General features: G+C 43.3%; 6 pseudogenes; all 6 read right to left on the bottom strand.

Moving 5' to 3' along the window:
- Window positions 1–269: 269 nt before the first annotated feature.
- LOC140844645 (nuclear distribution protein nudE-like 1 pseudogene) lies at window positions 270–1,245 on the bottom strand (annotated as a pseudogene).
- Window positions 1,246–2,442: 1,197 nt separating this feature from the next.
- On the bottom strand, window positions 2,443–3,418 carry LOC140844644 (nuclear distribution protein nudE-like 1 pseudogene; annotated as a pseudogene).
- Window positions 3,419–4,709: 1,291 nt separating this feature from the next.
- Window positions 4,710–5,591, bottom strand: LOC140844643 (nuclear distribution protein nudE-like 1 pseudogene; annotated as a pseudogene).
- Window positions 5,592–6,884: 1,293 nt separating this feature from the next.
- LOC140844642 (nuclear distribution protein nudE-like 1 pseudogene) lies at window positions 6,885–7,766 on the bottom strand (annotated as a pseudogene).
- A 1,293-nt stretch (window positions 7,767–9,059) lies between these two features.
- LOC140844641 (nuclear distribution protein nudE-like 1 pseudogene) lies at window positions 9,060–9,941 on the bottom strand (annotated as a pseudogene).
- Window positions 9,942–11,137: 1,196 nt separating this feature from the next.
- On the bottom strand, window positions 11,138–12,113 carry LOC140844640 (nuclear distribution protein nudE-like 1 pseudogene; annotated as a pseudogene).
- Window positions 12,114–21,146: the final 9,033 nt, after the last annotated feature.

Genomic DNA, 21,146 nt, shown 5'->3' with positions numbered 1-21,146 from the left:
TAGGTTCTTTAGAAAGTAGGCCCTGAGTTTAAGATAAAAAGTTTAGATAAAGCACCTTTATTTGGGTGGTGGAAGCCTAGACAATTGATGATGGAGGAAAAGAAAAAAGTAGACAAGGCACAGAAAAAGGAAATATGGTGTGATAAGCAGCCTTACAGAACTGACCCCTTCTCTATGGATTGTTGAGAGGGCAGGAGCACCCACCTGGAGGCAGGGGTGTTCACACAGACTGAGAGGCAACACATTGGGGGCCAACAACGGGTGCAAGGGGCCCAGTCCAGGAGGAGGAGGAGCAGCTGGTCAAAATAGTTCACTGCCCCTTTATTAAACAAAGGCGAATGCCCTGATTGACAGAGCTCTTTCCCGTAGCCGATTATCAACCCAGTTATCATTCCCTGGAATACAGGATTTTTGTGATGCTTGGAACTCTGCAAAATTCCTGCAAGCTGTTAATTTTGATACGAATGCTCCTACTACCTTCCATAAGAGATCCTTCCCCGTGTTTCGTGCCGATGTACTGGCAGGAGGAGTTAGTGGGCTCATACCAAAATGGTTTGGTATAGCTTTTGGTGAAGGAAAACTGTTTTCCATTCCTTTGGCAACAGGAGTGGCTGGCAAAGAAAGTGACACTTGCACAGCAGAATCCCTCTTTTCAGAGTCTAGAGTTTGCTTTCTGGTTACTTCTTGTCTTTCGCGAGCTGCTAGTTCTTGTTTTAACTCTCTTACTTCATCCTTTAACCTCTGCACAGAGACCAACGAAGATTCCTTTTCATCAAGTTCACTCTCTAAGTATGCATTTCTTTCGAGGGCCTCATCTAGCCTTTGCTCAGACTCTTCCAGGGAAACTACTGCTGCCCTTTGTGCGCGCTCCAGGTCATCCTTGGCTTGCTCTAGCTCTCTCACGTACTTCTGCAACTGCTCCTTAACCACCCGAGTCTGATTTAAATCATCCTCTACTACTGTGACCTGCTTGTAACTTTGTGCATGCTCATGTTCTGGCTTCTCTTTTAATGCCTCCACTTCGTATTTCAGTCTTTGGTTGTCAGCTTGCAAGTCTCTCTTACTTTGTTCAGCCAGTACTAACTGTGCCTCCAACTCTGCTTCTAATTCCCTGCTTCCTTCCTGGAATTCAGGTAGCTCATCCTGAGTTTCCTGGAAGCTTTGTTTATACTTGAAGGAAAGTTCTTTCCAGAAAGCAGTTTCCTCCTCTAAACTAGAAAAATATGGTTTATCTTCAACATCCATAGTCAAGAAAGTCTCCAGCCTGTCAAAAGGGCACGTTCAGCGCCTCTCGGCAGACGTCTCCGCTCTTCTGGCCCAGCCAGGGCTGCCCAGCAGCTCAGCCACTGCTCCACTCCGCAGTTCCAAGCTCTGAGCTCCACTCCACGCACCTCAGTGTCCAGCTCCTCCCCAGCGCATCAGGGGTTGCCCGGGAGACATTCTGTGACATAGAGGGCGTGGTTCAGAGCATGCCAGCGCGGGGCTGTCATGAGGAGGGCGTCGCCGGGGGCGGGGTCAGGCCCACAGCGTTAAGGTCAGACTGACAGTGGCCTTGTGCACAGGCGCTCCCAAGCTCCACAATATGCGGTTTTGGCCATCGAAGTTTTCCCTGCACACTTTGCCACTCGGGAAAGAGGCACCACCGTGGTTAAAAGTCGGCTTTCCAGTTCCTTCAAGTGTCAGTGTTTAGCTGTTCTTGTTCACGTAAGATGAATCTCTTTGGGTCTTATTATGTGGAACATGTTTTTATAGCTGGAGATACAATGATGATGAACATCAACTGTCTTACCCTCAAAGAGGGGAAAGGGCAGAACTAAGTAAGGTAATATAGTAGATAAACTTGATTAGAATTAAGAACAGTTCTGGCCATTTTTCTTTTTCTTTTTCTTTTTTGCTGTGGCATAAAGAGATGACTTGGAAGTGGCTGGGGTCATTCCCAGCTCAGTTTTATGAACTGATGGGCAAGACAGCTAAGTTTAAATGCCTAAGAGCTGAAAGAGTTCCTAATGTATTTCTTTCCCCTCAAAAAAATCTTTCAATGTGGAAACAATAAATTTCACAGAAAAAAACAGGTAAATAACAGTGTATATGATCTCATAGAAGAGAAAATGAGTAGTAAATTCTGAATACGAATTTTAGGCATTGGGAAAGGGACTTTTCAATTGTCTTTGCCTAGGTTCTTAAGAAAGTAGGCCCTGAGTTTAAGATAAAAAGTTTAGATAAAGCACCTTTATTTGGGTGGTGGAAGCCTAGACAATTGATGATGGAGGAAAAGAAAAAAGTAGACAAGGCACAGAAAAAGGAAATATGGTGTGATAAGCAGCCTTACAGAACTGACCCCTTCTCTATGGATTGTTGAGAGGGCAGGAGCACCCACCTGGAGGCAGGGGTGTTCACACAGACTGAGAGGCAACACATTGGGGGCCAACAACGGGTGCAAGGGGCCCAGTCCAGGAGGAGGAGGAGCAGCTGGTCAAAATAGTTCACTGCCCCTTTATTAAACAAAGGCGAATGCCCTGATTGACAGGGCTTTTTCCCGTAGCCGATTATCAACCCAGTTATCATTCCCTGGAATACAGGATTTTTGTGATGCTTGGAACTCTGCAAAATTCCTGCAAGCTGTTAATTTTGATACGAATGCTCCTACTACCTTCCATAAGAGATCCTTCCCCGTGTTTAGTGCCGATGTACTGGCAGGAGGAGTTAGTGGGCTCATACCAAAATGGTTTGGTATAGCTTTTGGTGAAGGAAAACTGTTTTCCATTCCTTTGGCAACAGGAGTGGCTGGCAAAGAAAGTGACACTTGCACAGCAGAATCCCTCTTTTCAGAGTCTAGAGTTTGCTTTCTGGTTACTTGTTGTCTTTCGCGAGCTGCTAGTTCTTGTTTTAACTCTCTTACTTCATCCTTTAACCTCTGCACAGAGACCAACGAAGATTCCTTTTCATCAAGTTCACTCTCTAAGTATGCATTTCTTTCGAGGGCCTCATCTAGCCTTTGCTCAGACTCTTCCAGGGAAACTACTGCTGCCCTTTGTGCGCGCTCCAGGTCATCCTTGGCTTGCTCCAGCTCTCTCACGTACTTCTGCAACTGCTCCTTAACCACCCGAGTCTGATTTAAATCATCCTCTACTACTGTGACCTGCTTGTAACTTTGTGCATGCTCATGTTCTGGCTTCTCTTTTAATGCCTCCACTTCGTATTTCAGTCTTTGGTTGTCAGCTTGCAAGTCTCTCTTACTTTGTTCAGCCAGTACTAACTGTGCCTCCAACTCTGCTTCTAATTCCCTGCTTCTTTCCTGGAATTCAGGTAGCTCATCCTGAGTTTCCTGGAAGCTTTGTTTATACTTGAAGGAAAGTTCTTTCCAGAAAGCAGTTTCCTCCTCTAAACTAGAAAAATATGGTTTATCTTCAACATCCATAGTCAAGAAAGTCTCCAGCCTGTCAAAAGGGCACGTTCAGCGCCTCTCGGCAGACGTCTCCGCTCTTCTGGCCCAGCCAGGGCCGCCCAGCAGCTCAGCCACTGCTCCACTCCGCAGTTCCAAGCTCTGAGCTCCACTCCACGCACCTCAGTGTCCAGCTCCTCCCCAGCGCATCAGGGGTTGCCCGGGAGACATTCTGTGACATAGAGGGCGTGGTTCAGAGCATGCCAGCGCGGGGCTGTCATGAGGAGGGCGTCGCCGGGGGCGGGGTCAGGCCCACCGCGTTAAGGTCAGACTGACAGTGGCCTTGTGCACAGGCGCTCCCAAGCTCCGCAATATGCGGTTTTGGCCATCGAAGTTTTCCCTGCACACTTTGCCACTCGGGAAAGAGGCACCACCGTGGTTAAAAGTCGGCTTTCCAGTTCCTTCAAGTGTCAGTGTTTATCTGTTCTTGTTCACGTAAGATGAATCTCTTTGGGTCTTATTATGTGGAACATGTTTTTATAGCTGGAGATACAATGATGATGAACATCAACTTTCTTACCCTCAAAGAGGGGAAAGGGCAGAACTAAGAAGGTAATATAGTAGATAAACTTGATTAGAATTAAGAACAGTTCTGGCCATTTTTCTTTTTCTTTTTCTTTTTTGCTGTGGCATAAAGAGATGACTTAGACGTGGCTGGGGTCATTCCCAGCTCAGTTTTATGAACTGATGGGCAAGACAGCTAAGTTTAAATGCCTTAGAGCTGAAAGAGTTCCTAATGTATTTCTTCCCCCTCAAAAAAATCTTTCAATGTGGAAACAATAAATTTCACAGAAAAAAAACAGGTAAATAACAGTGTATATGATCTCATAGAAGAGAAAATGAGTAGTAAATTCTGAATACAAATTTTAGGCATTGGGAAAGGGACTTTTCAATTGTCTTCGCCTAGGTTCTTAAGAAAGTAGGCCCTGAGTTTAAGATAAAAAGTTTAGATAAAGCACCTTTATTTGGGTGGTGGAAGCCTAGACAATTGATGATGGAGGAAAAGAAAAAAGTAGACAAGGCACAGAAAAATGAAATATGGTGTGATAAGCAGCCTTACAGAACTGACCCCTTCTCTATGGATTGTTGAGAGGGCAGGAGCACCCACCTGGAGGCAGGGGTGTTCACACAGACTGAGAGGCAACACATTGGGGGCCAACAACGGGTGCAAGGGGCCCAGTCCAGGAGGAGGAGGAGCAGCTGGTCAAAATAGTTCACTGCCCCTTTATTAAACAAAGGCGAATGCCCTGATTGACAGAGCTTTGTCCCGTAGCCGATAATCAACCCAGTTATCATTCCCTGGAATACAGGATTTTTGTGATGCTTGGAACTCTGCAAAATTCCTGCAAGCTGTTAATTTTGATACGAATGCTCCTACTACCTTCCATAAGAGATCCTTCCCCGTGTTTAGTGCCGATGTACTGGCAGGAGGAGTTAGTGGGCTCATACCAAAATGGTTTGGTATAGCTTTTGGTGAAGGAAAACTGTTTTCCATTCCTTTGGCAACAGGAGTGGCTGGCAAAGAAAGTGACACTTGCACAGCAGAATCCCTCTTTTCAGAGTCTAGAGTTTGCTTTCTGGTTACTTCTTGTCTTTCGCGAGCTGCTAGTTCTTGTTTTAACTCTCTTACTTCATCCTTTAACCTCTGCACAGAGACCAACGAAGATTCCTTTTCATCAAGTTCACTCTCTAAGTATGCATTTCTTTCGAGGGCCTCATCTAGCCTTAGCTCAGACTCTTCCAGGGAAACTACTGCTGCCCTTTGTGCGCGCTCCAGGTCATCCTTGGCTTGCTCCAGCTCTCTCACGTACTTCTGCAACTGCTCCTTAACCACCCGAGTCTGATTTAAATCATCCTCTACTACTGTGACCTGCTTGTAACTTTGTGCATGCTCATGTTCTGGCTTCTCTTTCAATGCCTCCACTTCGTATTTCAGTCTTTGGTTGTCAGCTTGCAAGTCTCTCTTACTTTGTTCAGCCAGTACTAACTGTGCCTCCAACTCTGCTTCTAATTCCCTGCTTCTTTCCTGGAATTCAGGTAGCTCATCCTGAGTTTCCTAGAAGCTTTGTTTATACTTGAAGGAAAGTTCTTTCCAGAAAGCAGTTTCCTCCTCTAAACTAGAAAAATATGGTTTATCTTCAACATCCATAGTCAAGAAAGTCTCCAGCCTGTCAAAAGGGCACGTTCAGCGCCTCTCGGCAGACGTCTCCGCTCTTCTGGCCCAGCCAGGGCCGCCCAGCAGCTCAGCCACTGCTCCACTCCGCAGTTCCAAGCTCTGAGCTCCACTCCACGCACCTCAGTGTCCAGCTCCTCCCCAGCGCATCAGGGGTTGCCCGGGAGACATTCTGTGACATAGAGGGCGTGGTTCAGAGCATGCCAGCGCGGGGCTGTCATGAGGAGGGCGTCGCCGGGGGCGGGGTCAGGCCCACCGCGTTAAGGTCAGACTGACAGTGGCCTTGTGCACAGGCGCTCCCAAGCTCCGCAATATGCGGTTTTGGCCATCGAAGTTTTCCCTGCACACTTTGCCACTCGGGAAAGAGGCACCACCGTGGTTAAAAGTCGGCTTTCCAGTTCCTTCAAGTGTCAGTGTTTATCTGTTCTTGTTCACGTAAGATGAATCTCTTTGGGTCTTATTATGTGGAACATGTTTTTATAGCTGGAGATACAATGATGATGAACATCAACTTTCTTACCCTCAAAGAGGGGAAAGGGCAGAACTAAGTAAGGTAATATAGTAGATAAACTTGATTAGAATTAAGAACAGTTCTGGCCATTTTTCTTTTTCTTTTTCTTTTTTGCTGTGGCATAAAGAGATGACTTGGAAGTGGCTGGGGTCATTCCCAGCTCAGTTTTATGAACTGATGGGCAAGACAGCTAAGTTTAAATGCCTTAGAGCTGAAAGAGTTCCTAATGTATTTCTTTCCCCTCCAAAAAATCTTTCAATGTGGTAACAATAAATTTCACAGAAAAAATAACAGGTAAATAACAGTGTATATGATCTCATAGAAGAGAAAATGAGTAGTAAATTCTGAATACAAATTTTAGGCATTGGGAAAGGGACTTTTCAATTGTCTTCGCCTAGGTTCTTATGAAAGTAGGCCCTGAGTTTAAGATAAAAAGTTTAGATAAAGCACCTTTATTTGGGTGGTGGAAGCCTAGACAATTGATGATGGAGGAAAAGAAAAAAGTAGACAAGGCACAGAAAAAGGAAATATGGTGTGATAAGCAGCCTTACAGAACTGACCCCTTCTCTATGGATTGTTGAGAGGGCAGGAGCACCCACCTGGAGGCAGGGGTGTTCACACAGACTGAGAGGCAACACATTGGGGGCCAACAACGGGTGCAAGGGGCCCAGTCCAGGAGGAGGAGGAGCAGCTGGTCAAAATAGTTCACTGCCCCTTTATTAAACAAAGGCGAATGCCCTGATTGACAGAGCTTTGTCCCGTAGCCGATAATCAACCCAGTTATCATTCCCTGGAATACAGGATTTTTGTGATGCTTGGAACTCTGCAAAATTCCTGCAAGCTGTTAATTTTGATACGAATGCTCCTACTACCTTCCATAAGAGATCCTTCCCCGTGTTTAGTGCCGATGTACTGGCAGGAGGAGTTAGTGGGCTCATACCAAAATGGTTTGGTATAGCTTTTGGTGAAGGAAAACTGTTTTCCATTCCTTTGGCAACAGGAGTGGCTGGCAAAGAAAGTGACACTTGCACAGCAGAATCCCTCTTTTCAGAGTCTAGAGTTTGCTTTCTGGTTACTTCTTGTCTTTCGCGAGCTGCTAGTTCTTGTTTTAACTCTCTTACTTCATCCTTTAACCTCTGCACAGAGACCAACGAAGATTCCTTTTCATCAAGTTCACTCTCTAAGTATGCATTTCTTTCGAGGGCCTCATCTAGCCTTAGCTCAGACTCTTCCAGGGAAACTACTGCTGCCCTTTGTGCGCGCTCCAGGTCATCCTTGGCTTGCTCCAGCTCTCTCACGTACTTCTGCAACTGCTCCTTAACCACCCGAGTCTGATTTAAATCATCCTCTACTACTGTGACCTGCTTGTAACTTTGTGCATGCTCATGTTCTGGCTTCTCTTTCAATGCCTCCACTTCGTATTTCAGTCTTTGGTTGTCAGCTTGCAAGTCTCTCTTACTTTGTTCAGCCAGTACTAACTGTGCCTCCAACTCTGCTTCTAATTCCCTGCTTCTTTCCTGGAATTCAGGTAGCTCATCCTGAGTTTCCTAGAAGCTTTGTTTATACTTGAAGGAAAGTTCTTTCCAGAAAGCAGTTTCCTCCTCTAAACTAGAAAAATATGGTTTATCTTCAACATCCATAGTCAAGAAAGTCTCCAGCCTGTCAAAAGGGCACGTTCAGCGCCTCTCGGCAGACGTCTCCGCTCTTCTGGCCCAGCCAGGGCCGCCCAGCAGCTCAGCCACTGCTCCACTCCGCAGTTCCAAGCTCTGAGCTCCACTCCACGCACCTCAGTGTCCAGCTCCTCCCCAGCGCATCAGGGGTTGCCCGGGAGACATTCTGTGACATAGAGGGCGTGGTTCAGAGCATGCCAGCGCGGGGCTGTCATGAGGAGGGCGTCGCCGGGGGCGGGGTCAGGCCCACCGCGTTAAGGTCAGACTGACAGTGGCCTTGTGCACAGGCGCTCCCAAGCTCCGCAATATGCGCTTTTGGCCATCGAAGTTTTCCCTGCACACTTTGCCACTCGGGAAAGAGGCACCACCGTGGTTAAAAGTCGGCTTTCCAGTTCCTTCAAGTGTCAGTGTTTATCTGTTCTTGTTCACGTAAGATGAATCTCTTTGGGTCTTATTATGTGGAACATGTTTTTATAGCTGGAGATACAATGATGATGAACATCAACTTTCTTACCCTCAAAGAGGGGAAAGGGCAGAACTAAGTAAGGTAATATAGTAGATAAACTTGATTAGAATTAAGAACAGTTCTGGCCATTTTTCTTTTTCTTTTTCTTTTTTGCTGTGGCATAAAGAGATGACTTGGAAGTGGCTGGGGTCATTCCCAGCTCAGTTTTATGAACTGATGGGCAAGACAGCTAAGTTTAAATGCCTTAGAGCTGAAAGAGTTCCTAATGTATTTCTTTCCCCTCCAAAAAATCTTTCAATGTGGTAACAATAAATTTCACAGAAAAAATAACAGGTAAATAACAGTGTATATGATCTCATAGAAGAGAAAATGAGTAGTAAATTCTGAATACAAATTTTAGGCATTGGGAAAGGGACTTTTCAATTGTCTTCGCCTAGGTTCTTATGAAAGTAGGCCCTGAGTTTAAGATAAAAAGTTTAGATAAAGCACCTTTATTTGGGTGGTGGAAGCCTAGACAATTGATGATGGAGGAAAAGAAAAAAGTAGACAAGGCACAGAAAAAGGAAATATGGTGTGATAAGCAGCCTTACAGAACTGACCCCTTCTCTATGGATTGTTGAGAGGGCAGGAGCACCCACCTGGAGGCAGGGGTGTTCACACAGACTGAGAGGCAACACATTGGGGGCCAACAACGGGTGCAAGGGGCCCAGTCCAGGAGGAGGAGGAGCAGCTGGTCAAAATAGTTCACTGCCCCTTTATTAAACAAAGGCGAATGCCCTGATTGACAGAGCTTTGTCCCGTAGCCGATAATCAACCCAGTTATCATTCCCTGGAATACAGGATTTTTGTGATGCTTGGAACTCTGCAAAATTCCTGCAAGCTGTTAATTTTGATACGAATGCTCCTACTACCTTCCATAAGAGATCCTTCCCCGTGTTTAGTGCCGATGTACTGGCAGGAGGAGTTAGTGGGCTCATACCAAAATGGTTTGGTATAGCTTTTGGTGAAGGAAAACTGTTTTCCATTCCTTTGGCAACAGGAGTGGCTGGCAAAGAAAGTGACACTTGCACAGCAGAATCCCTCTTTTCAGAGTCTAGAGTTTGCTTTCTGGTTACTTCTTGTCTTTCGCGAGCTGCTAGTTCTTGTTTTAACTCTCTTACTTCATCCTTTAACCTCTGCACAGAGACCAACGAAGATTCCTTTTCATCAAGTTCACTCTCTAAGTATGCATTTCTTTCGAGGGCCTCATCTAGCCTTAGCTCAGACTCTTCCAGGGAAACTACTGCTGCCCTTTGTGCGCGCTCCAGGTCATCCTTGGCTTGCTCCAGCTCTCTCACGTACTTCTGCAACTGCTCCTTAACCACCCGAGTCTGATTTAAATCATCCTCTACTACTGTGACCTGCTTGTAACTTTGTGCATGCTCATGTTCTGGCTTCTCTTTCAATGCCTCCACTTCGTATTTCAGTCTTTGGTTGTCAGCTTGCAAGTCTCTCTTACTTTGTTCAGCCAGTACTAACTGTGCCTCCAACTCTGCTTCTAATTCCCTGCTTCTTTCCTGGAATTCAAGTAGCTCATCCTGAGTTTCCTAGAAGCTTTGTTTATACTTGAAGGAAAGTTCTTTCCAGAAAGCAGTTTCCTCCTCTAAACTAGAAAAATATGGTTTATCTTCAACATCCATAGTCAAGAAAGTCTCCAGCCTGTCAAAAGGGCACGTTCAGCGCCTCTCGGCAGACGTCTCCGCTCTTCTGGCCCAGCCAGGGCCGCCCAGCAGCTCAGCCACTGCTCCACTCCGCAGTTCCAAGCTCTGAGCTCCACTCCACGCACCTCAGTGTCCAGCTCCTCCCCAGCGCATCAGGGGTTGCCCGGGAGACATTCTGTGACATAGAGGGCGTGGTTCAGAGCATGCCAGCGCGGGGCTGTCATGAGGAGGGCGTCGCCGGGGGCGGGGTCAGGCCCACCGCGTTAAGGTCAGACTGACAGTGGCCTTGTGCACAGGCGCTCCCAAGCTCCGCAATATGCGGTTTTGGCCATCCAAGTTTTCCCTGCACACTTTGCCACTCGGGAAAGAGGCACCACCGTGGTTAAAAGTCGGCTTTCCAGTTCCTTCAAGTGTCAGTGTTTAGCTGTTCTTGTTCACGTAAGATGAATCTCTTTGGGTCTTATTATGTGGAACATGTTTTTATAGCTGGAGATACAATGATGATGAACATCAACTTTCTTACCCTCAAAGAGGGGAAAGGGCAGAACTAAGTAAGGTAATATAGTAGATAAACTTGATTAGAATTAAGAACAGTTCTGGCCATTTTTCTTTTTCTTTTTCTTTTTTGCTGTGGCATAAAGAGATGACTTGGAAGTGGCTGGGGTCATTCCCAGCTCAGTTTTATGAACTGATGGGCAAGACAGCTAAGTTTAAATGCCTTAGAGCTGAAAGAGTTCCTAATGTATTTCTTTCCCCTCAAAAAATCTTTCAATGTGGAAACAATAAATTTCACAGAAAAAAACAGGTAAATAACAGTGTATATGATCTCATAGAAGAGAAAATGAGTAGTAAATTCTGAATACAAATTTTAGGCATTGGGAAAGGGACTTTTCAATTGTCTTCGCCTAGGTTCTTAAGAAAGTAGGCCCTGAGTTTAAGATAAAAAGTTTAGATAAAGCACCTTTATTTGGGTGGTGGAAGCCTAGACAATTGATGATGGAGGAAAAGAAAAAAGTAGACAAGGCACAGAAAAATGAAATATGGTGTGATAAGCAGCCTTACAGAACTGACCCCTTCTCTATGGATTGTTGAGAGGGCAGGAGCACCCACCTGGAGGCAGGGGTGTTCACACAGACTGAGAGGCTACACATTGGGGGCCAACAACGGGTGCAAGGGGCCCAGTCCAGGAGGAGGAGGAGCAGCTGGTCAAAATAGTTCACTGCCCCTTTATTAAACAAAGGCGAATGCCCTGATTGACAGAGCTTTGTCCCGTAGCCGATAATCAACCCAGTTATCATTCCCTGGAATACAGGATTTTTGTGATGCTTGGAACTCTGCAAAATTCCTGCAAGCTGTTAATTTTGATACGAATGCTCCTACTACCTTCCATAAGAGATCCTTCCCCGTGTTTAGTGCCGATGTACTGGCAGGAGGAGTTAGTGGGCTCATACCAAAATGGTTTGGTATAGCTTTTGGTGAAGGAAAACTGTTTTCCATTCCTTTGGCAACAGGAGTGGCTGGCAAAGAAAGTGACACTTGCACAGCAGAATCCCTCTTTTCAGAGTCTAGAGTTTGCTTTCTGGTTACTTCTTGTCTTTCGCGAGCTGCTAGTTCTTGTTTTAACTCTCTTACTTCATCCTTTAACCTCTGCACAGAGACCAACGAAGATTCCTTTTCATCAAGTTCACTCTCTAAGTATGCATTTCTTTCGAGGGCCTCATCTAGCCTTAGCTCAGACTCTTCCAGGGAAACTACTGCTGCCCTTTGTGCGCGCTCCAGGTCATCCTTGGCTTGCTCCAGCTCTCTCACGTACTTCTGCAACTGCTCCTTAACCACCCGAGTCTGATTTAAATCATCCTCTACTACTGTGACCTGCTTGTAACTTTGTGCATGCTCATGTTCTGGCTTCTCTTTCAATGCCTCCACTTCGTATTTCAGTCTTTGGTTGTCAGCTTGCAAGTCTCTCTTACTTTGTTCAGCCAGTACTAACTGTGCCTCCAACTCTGCTTCTAATTCCCTGCTTCTTTCCTGGAATTCAGGTAGCTCATCCTGAGTTTCCTAGAAGCTTTGTTTATACTTGAAGGAAAGTTCTTTCCAGAAAGCAGTTTCCTCCTCTAAACTAGAAAAATATGGTTTATCTTCAACATCCATAGTCAAGAAAGTCTCCAGCCTGTCAAAAGGGCACGTTCAGCGCCTCTCGGCAGACGTCTCCGCTCTTCTGGCCCAGCCAGGGCCGCCCAGCAGCTCAGCCACTGCTCCACTCCGCAGTTCCAAGCTCTGAGCTCCACTCCACGCACCTCAGTGTCCAGCTCCTCCCCAGCGCATCAGGGGTTGCCCGGGAGACATTCTGTGACATAGAGGGCGTGGTTCAGAGCATGCCAGCGCGGGGCTGTCATGAGGAGGGCGTCGCCGGGGGCGGGGTCAGGCCCACCGCGTTAAGGTCAGACTGACAGTGGCCTTGTGCACAGGCGCTCCCAAGCTCCGCAATATGCGCTTTTGGCCATCGAAGTTTTCCCTGCACACTTTGCCACTCGGGAAAGAGGCACCACCGTGGTTAAAAGTCGGCTTTCCAGTTCCTTCAAGTGTCAGTGTTTATCTGTTCTTGTTCACGTAAGATGAATCTCTTTGGGTCTTATTATGTGGAACATGTTTTTATAGCTGGAGATACAATGATGATGAACATCAACTTTCTTACCCTCAAAGAGGGGAAAGGGCAGAACTAAGTAAGGTAATATAGTAGATAAACTTGATTAGAATTAAGAACAGTTCTGGCCATTTTTCTTTTTCTTTTTCTTTTTTGCTGTGGCATAAAGAGATGACTTGGAAGTGGCTGGGGTCATTCCCAGCTCAGTTTTATGAACTGATGGGCAAGACAGCTAAGTTTAAATGCCTTAGAGCTGAAAGAGTTCCTAATGTATTTCTTTCCCCTCAAAAAAATCTTTCAATGTGGAAACAATAAATTTCACAGAAAAAATAACAGGTAAATAACAGTGTATATGATCTCATAGAAGAGAAAATGAGTAGTAAATTCTGAATACGAATTTTAGGCATTGGGAAAGGGACTTTTCAATTGTCTTCGCCTAGGTTCTTAAGAAAGTAGGCCCTGAGTTTAAGATAAAAAGTTTAGATAAAGCACCTTTATTTGGGTGGTGGAAGCCTAGACAATTGATGATGGAGGAAAAGAAAAAAGTAGACAAGGCACAGAAAAAGGAAATATGGTGTGATAAGCAGCCTTACAGAACTGACCCCTTCTCTATGGATTGTTGAGAGGGCAGGAGCACCCACCTGGAGGCAGGGGTGTTCACACAGACTGAGAGGCAACACATTGGGTGCCAACAACGGGTGCAAGGGGCCCAGTCCAGGAGGAGGAGGAGCAGCTGGTCAAAATAGTTCACTGCCCCTTTATTAAACAAAGGCGAATGCCCTGATTGACAGAGCTCTTTCCCGTAGCCGATTATCAACCCAGTTATCATTCCCTGGAATACAGGATTTTTGTGATGCTTGGAACTCTGCAAAATTCCTGCAAGCTGTTAATTTTGATACGAATGCTCCTACTACCTTCCATAAGAGATCCTTCCCCGTGTTTAGTGCCGATGTACTGGCAGGAGGAGTTAGTGGGCTCATACCAAAATGGTTTGGTATAGCTTTTGGTGAAGGAAAACTGTTTTCCATTCCTTTGGCAACAGGAGTGGCTGGCAAAGAAAGTGACACTTGCACAGCAGAATCCCTCTTTTCAGAGTCTAGAGTTTGCTTTCTGGTTACTTCTTGTCTTTCGCGAGCTGCTAGTTCTTGTTTTAACTCTCTTACTTCATCCTTTAACCTCTGCACAGAGACCAACGAAGATTCCTTTTCATCAAGTTCACTCTCTAAGTATGCATTTCTTTCGAGGGCCTCATCTAGCCTTTGCTCAGACTCTTCCAGGGAAACTACTGCTGCCCTTTGTGCGCGCTCCAGGTCATCCTTGGCTTGCTCCAGCTCTCTCACGTACTTCTGCAACTGCTCCTTAACCACCCGAGTCTGATTTAAATCATCCTGTACTACTGTGACCTGCTTGTAACTTTGTGCATGCTCATGTTCTGGCTTCTCTTTTAATGCCTCCACTTCGTATTTCAGTCTTTGGTTGTCAGCTTGCAAGTCTCTCTTACTTTGTTCAGCCAGTACTAACTGTGCCTCCAACTCTGCTTCTAATTCCCTGCTTCTTTCCTGGAATTCAGGTAGCTCATCCTGAGTTTCCTGGAAGCTTTGTTTATACTTGAAGGAAAGTTCTTTCCAGAAAGCAGTTTCCTCCTCTAAACTAGAAAAATATGGTTTATCTTCAACATCCATAGTCAAGAAAGTCTCCAGCCTGTCAAAAGGGCACGTTCAGCGCCTCTCGGCAGACGTCTCCGCTCTTCTGGCCCAGCCAGGGCCGCCCAGCAGCTCAGCCACTGCTCCACTCCGCAGTTCCAAGCTCTGAGCTCCACTCCACGCACCTCAGTGTCCAGCTCCTCCCCAGCGCATCAGGGGTTGCCCGGGAGACATTCTGTGACATAGAGGGCGTGGTTCAGAGCATGCCAGCGCGGGGCTGTCATGAGGAGGGCGTCGCCGGGGGCGGGGTCAGGCCCACCGCGTTAAGGTCAGACTGACAGTGGCCTTGTGCACAGGCGCTCCCAAGCTCCGCAATATGCGGTTTTGGCCATCGAAGTTTTCCCTGCACACTTTGCCACTCGGGAAAGAGGCACCACCGTGGTTAAAAGTCGGCTTTCCTGTTCCTTCAAGTGTCAGTGTTTAGCTGTTCTTGTTCACGTAAGATGAATCTCTTTGGGTCTTATTATGTGGAACATGTTTTTATAGCTGGAGATACAATGATGATGAACATCAACTTTCTTACCCTCAAAGAGGGGAAAGGGCAGAACTAAGTAAGGTGATATAGTAGATAAACTAGATTAGAATTAAGTACAGTTCTGGCCATTTTTCTTTTTCTTTTTTTTTTTTTGCTGTGGCATAAAGAGATGACTTAGACGTGGCTGTGGTCATTCCCAGCTCAGTTTTATGAACTGATGGGCAAGACAGCTAAGTTTCAATGCCTTAGAGCTGAAAGAGTTCCTAATGTATTTCTTCCCCGTCAAAAAAATCTTTCAATGTGGAAACAATAAATTTCACAGAAAAAAACAGGTAAATAACAGTGTATATGATCTCATAGAAGAGAAAATGAGTAGTAAATTCTGAATACAAATTTTAGGCATTGGGAAAGGGACTTTTCAATTGTCTTCGCCTAGGTTCTTAAGAATGTAGGCCCTGAGTTTAAGATAAAAAGTTTAGATATAGCACCTTTATTTGGGTGGTGGAAGTCTAGACAATTGATGATGGAGGAAAAGAAAAAAGTAGACAAGGCACAGAAAAATGAAATATGGTGTGATAAGCAGCCTTACAGAACTGACCCCTTCTCTATGGATTGTTGAGAGGGCAGGAGCACCCACCTGGAGGCAGGGGTGTTCACACAGACTGAGAGGCAACACATTGGGGGCCAACAACGGGTGCAAGGGGCCCAGTCCAGGAGGAGGAGGAGCAGCTGGTCAAAATAGTTCACTGCCCCTTTATTAAACAAAGGCGAATGCCATGACTACTACTATGAAAATAATGTGGAAAAAGGGACTGGTAGGTTCTCTCTGTGAATGTAAACTTTGGATTGACAACTTAACAATGTGAAGGAGGCAGCCATGCAAAGATTTCAGACAGGAGCATGCCAAGCATACAGAACACGAAGTTCATGGCAGCTGACAAAACATACTTGGCCTGTTTAATTGGCAGAAAAAAAGGCCATTGTGGTTACGTATAGTGGGAATCAAAAGAAAGTGGAGGGAGAAGCACCACAGAGAGGCAGGGTTCAGAAAATGTAGGTCTTGGAGACCACTAAATTCTGCTGGTGTTTATTCTTGTGGCTAAAGGAAGCCATTCAAAGGCTCAAGCACAGCCATATCACCATCTCATTTACATTAGCTTCTGGATGGATGGTGGATTGTAGTGGAAAGAAAGAAGGGGCAGAGAAACTGCTCAGGAAGTTGTTTCCTTACTGCAGGTGAGAGATAATGGCAGGTTGGTCCAGACTAGCAGCACTGGAGGTGGAAGTAAGCAGTCAGACCGAAGGAATACATTTTAGAGGCAGAGCTGATGGGGCTGATGAAAAGAGAATTAGGCATGGATTCCAGGTTTTGGATAGATTGACTAGATAGATCGCAATGCCATTTCCCAAACTGGGGAAAGTTGGGATTTAAATGGAAACAAATATCTGCATGCAGAGGGAGATGTCTAGGAGGAATGTATATATTGCTGAGGGGAGATACTTTAGAAACAGTATGCTCTCTGTCTAACTAGATCTGTATAGATACGCTGACTATATATAGTGTGTGTATATATAAGTTAGAGCACATAGTATGTACACTATGTAGCATAGATTTTATATTATCAATGATACAGTAATATAATTCATAGATATCTTATGTGCTGTCCTGAGGGCCAGCATATGCAGAAAACCTACTCTTTGGCAAGCCCTTTATGTCTGGTTATCTAGCCTCTTCCAGGAAGACGAAGAGTGTATCTACCCTTTACCCTGGGTCGGCGTCCCACACATCACTGAGCACATCATTGCTAGACAGACTGAATATAGCTGATATGAATCCAGATGTCTTCTTCCCAGACACTTCTTTAAAGGACAATTAATCGTTTCAAAGGAAGTAAACAAAACAATCTACCAAGCTCACATGTGCAGTGGGCAGGGTCACATGGCTTCCTGTAAGCCTCCAAGACACCAGGTTCTGCGTCAACTCTGTGGAGTTAGATCGGTCTTCATGAGCAGATGATACCCAAGGTGGAGCGGATGGTGATTCTAGAAGCGACCGATACTCGCATTTGTTTGAGATGCCCAGATTCAGGGATCTGAGAGTGATGATAAATTTCTGAGGAAATGCATCACGTGCTGCTGAGGGTGGATGTTTTGGGGGGCACTCTGGAAAGCCTGAGTCTGAACATCTGTTCTCCAACAGCCACAGGAGCCTCAACATGCTGCTCAGAGATGAGAAACCCAGACTTAAACGTGGCTGGCACCAGTTTTTTATTCTGAGTCTCTATGTCTTCTTCATGTATCTCCTGCTTGCTTGTTCTGTTGTCTCTGTCCCCAATCCTTGGCCCAGTAACACATCAAACACACAGTGTTCTTGAGCTAGATATTATATGTATTTCTCATTAAGGATTCAAATAGAAATGGAAGTAAAAGCAATGGCCTCCTTACTTCAGCCATGACTGCCCTCTTCCCAACACTCAGGTCTCCAAATTAGATGGTGGGAGGACTTTACCAAAGTTCACGAAGAAAAGAATATGTTTTTGCTTCTCCTCCCCTTTGGTTCACAAAGCTTAGGTTCTCTACCATATAAACATTTGCAAGTCTGTAAGAAACAAGTCGCAGTATTCATTCAGAGGTAAACAAAATAAGAAAGGAGTTTGATTATTTATTTTAGGAGGACATTATTAGGAAAAGAGAATTAAAAGAAATGTAAAAAATCATCTCTGCTCACCACTCTCAGTAGTAGTACCTATTTACTTGTTCCAAAAAGGAAGCTCCTGTTTTAGATGCTGAAGCCGGTGCAGCTTCCAGAGAACTGGATCTGAGGGGAGTCATCGCCCCTGTCCTCAGTCTCCCGTGGAATGCGTCCGTGCTGCTCTATGCGAGGCTTCTGCTGGAGGAGTCACCTTAAGAAGTAATATTAGCCTTCCTTGTCAAGATTATTTCACATGCCTTTATCACTTCAGATAGAAAGCTATTACTTTATGTGGTAGTGACTTGCTTTTATCTTTTGAAAAATTCAAGTCCTTACGTCAGTGTTACAAACAAATGCTTCTGTGCTGAGTTATATACTTTGAGCTGACATCCTAATACAGTGAGCCCAGGTGTCATATGCCACTGGCTTTACTATTGAAAGATGAGTGGGGAAACTTTTAAACCATGGTATTTCCACATTAAAGTCTAAATTGCTCACTTGGAGGTGTTTATTGCTGGCATGCAAGGTGTGCTTTTATTTTTACTGCATATCTTTGAGAGGGAATTTATATGACTAACAACAGCATGCCACACAAACATTTAAAACATTTAAATATTGAATCAAAATTTAAGGAGATCATGGGACTAAAGATTGAGGAAACTTAAGCAGTCTTCTAGGACTTTCATTAATTAGTTCTGTGATCTTGAGCACGTGACTACCTTTCCTCGCATCCACTTTTTCTTTCTGTAAATAAATAAAGGATGTTTTTACAGTCATTTATTTTATACTTAACTTCCAAAATGCCCTAAATTTTAAGATAGATAAATGTGTATATATGTAATAGTTAAAAATGCATAGTAAATATTTAATAAACATACAAAAATGCCACCTAGATTTATCACCTTGCTAGTGTACTATGTATGTAATAGTTGGGTTATAGAGGGTTCATCTATATTTTTTTTATTTCAAATAATACACTTTGTGAATATACAGAAGTTTTTCAGAAACTTTTTCCTTAAAAGCTTTTCAGAAAAAGTTATTTTGGTTTCTTTCAATGTTATTCTATATGTCCTTCCACTCTTCAACAGTAAACAAAGAAAATTCTTTTCTTTGCAACTAAAAGTAGTTAATGATTAACATAAATATGTTTAAAGTCATTCTTCTTGTCAAAATCAAAGATATGCGAAGAACTAGAAATAATGATTGAAAGTGTGAACTGGCAATTGACTCTGTGCATTTTCAGTGTCTCAATACTTTTATTAAGGCTGTGAAATAACCTTAGATTTCAAGAAAAGGATCTTGAAACGCACTATTATGCAAGCTCCATGACATCAGGATCTCTTTTCTTCATTGTTATCCCCTCAGAATCTAGAGCACTGCCTGCATATTTTAGCTGTTTTATAAATATGAGATTAGACAAAATTTTTTATTGAGTTTTCTGCCATACACCATTATAATCTAGTATGTCCTTCCCCATTGAAAGAGAATACTTGCCATCCCCGAATGAAGCATATTTTTAAATTTTGCTTTCATATTGTTTGTATTTTTCACTATCTGCTTTGATTTGTCTGATACCCCAATAGAAACAGATTTGAATCCCAGTTTTGCTACTTGTAGTCCAAGTTAGCCTAGTCCATGTCTAATTTAGTGTTATCAATACTATTTTGAATACTCTGAATTTATTGAAATCTTTGAAACTAAACTGGATTTCCTTTGTAGATTTCCTTAAACAAGCATATAATCTGCAGTCAGAGAAGAAAGCAAAAGTTACTTTTACACAGTATAGTTAAAATTTCAGGTATGGTTCAACATTTTATACAAAGGCTTAAACATCAAAAGGAAAACATAATTTTGTTTTAAAAATGTTTCAGTTTAAACTTCAGGAAGGTAAAAATCTAACTTAGCTTCTTTTCCTGAAGTATTGTGAAGTTCACTATAATTATGAGATACAGTAGAGATTTTTGTTGGGAGTCTGCTAAAATATCCTCTGAGTAATATGACCGAAACATTGTACATTTTGATTTTAGGAAAACACTTCCATGTTGTCCAAATAGTACATGGAATTTATGCAAATAGCCTTTGAGAATCTGTGTTAAAGAATGACCACCTAATTCTCTATTCTAGGATAGGTTCATAAAGATTATTCTTTTTTTGTTTTACTTGGTGGAAAATAATGCAAAAGTGAGACATAGCATGAATTTTTGGCAAATAAATATTGGAATTTATACATTATTTAATATACTTAGATAAGCCTTCAGCCTTATACCTATTAATTTCTGATAGTTAATTTTAAAAAATTCTGATGAAACTAATGTAAACCTTGGCATAAAGAGGTGCTGAAGGAAGATATGGTCCTTGCCCTCCTGGAGCTTAATGTTCATTAGCAGGAGAGAGAAAGGCAGTCAATTAGATCAGTGAACAGGTGGGAGATGGGATTACCAGGTGTAATAGGTGCATATTACTTGGCCTTGATTTTGATGGGGAACAAAGGGGGGTATTCTGCAACTTCTACCTCCGTATAATTAAAACGATCAAATAAGTACCAGCAACACTTGGTTTTGACAGATACTAAAGCATAAAATAAAGAGGAAATTAATTATTGGCTTCTAAGCATCAAAATTACCAGTAATAAATATAATAAATGATGTTAATAACTAGCCATATTGATAAAGTCTGATTGAGATGTGTTAAGCATGAACTATGCATCAAATTCAAGTGAGATACAGTCAAAATTGGGGCATATCAAAATAATCAGGGCAAAGATGTAATTGATGTTTCTTAAATATGATTTTAGTTTTGCGTGCTTTCTTTAGGATGGAAACAATTATATCCAATAAGCACAGTTGGTAATTTTGATTCCATCATAGATGTTTTTTTCTAGATCAACAGCCTGCTTGTGCTAATATCATAGAATTTTAGCCAGTGAATCACTTTATTATGTTAAACATGCTTTGTTAGTAACAGAGGTAATATGGAGTTGTGAAATATACTTTTCCTCACTGTGTCATGAGTTATACAGTTGAATAATTGGGCTAACTTGTTAGCTTTGTGGCCCTACAGTAACAAAAGTGATCTATAGAAGGATGATTGTTTTAGGAAACATAAAAAGAAGCAGATGAATACATGCAGAGTATTTGCCTTAGAACATCGTTCATCTTCTGATGAAAAGAACTGTTTAAAGTTGACAACATTGAATTGCACCAGACTAAAATGTTTCAAAGGAAGCAGTTATGTACTGAAAACCAAGTACACTGAAGATCTGCCAGAGACATTAGATGAAACCTCAGTTAAGATAATGTTACCTCCGGCTTATTTGTGTGAGATTACTAGTAACCAGTATCCTGATTTGGAACAAATTGTCCCTGTTGCTGTGCTAGCCTGATAGACAGTCTTCCACTGTCTGTAGTGCATCAGACTGTTACATGTGAATTATGGATTTCACAGTCAGATGGTTCCTTATGTAACCTAACTTCAAAGCTTGATTTATGTTGATGTAGTTGATGTAGTTGTTGATTGTTGATATTAAATTTTACAACTATTTAAGTAAATTAAGACATATTCACTTGTTTATAAAGCTTTAATGAATGAGAAATTATTATTGTTATATTCCAATTAAAATATGGTCAACAATGAAGATTTTCCTACAGGGAGGTAATACATTGACCAGCCA

Source organism: Manis javanica, chromosome 11 (assembly GCF_040802235.1).
Source record: "Manis javanica isolate MJ-LG chromosome 11, MJ_LKY, whole genome shotgun sequence".
Taxonomy (NCBI): domain Eukaryota; kingdom Metazoa; phylum Chordata; class Mammalia; order Pholidota; family Manidae; genus Manis; species Manis javanica.
The sequence above is the reverse complement of the archived record's forward strand: the minus strand, read 5'-3'. Positions and strand labels throughout refer to the sequence as shown.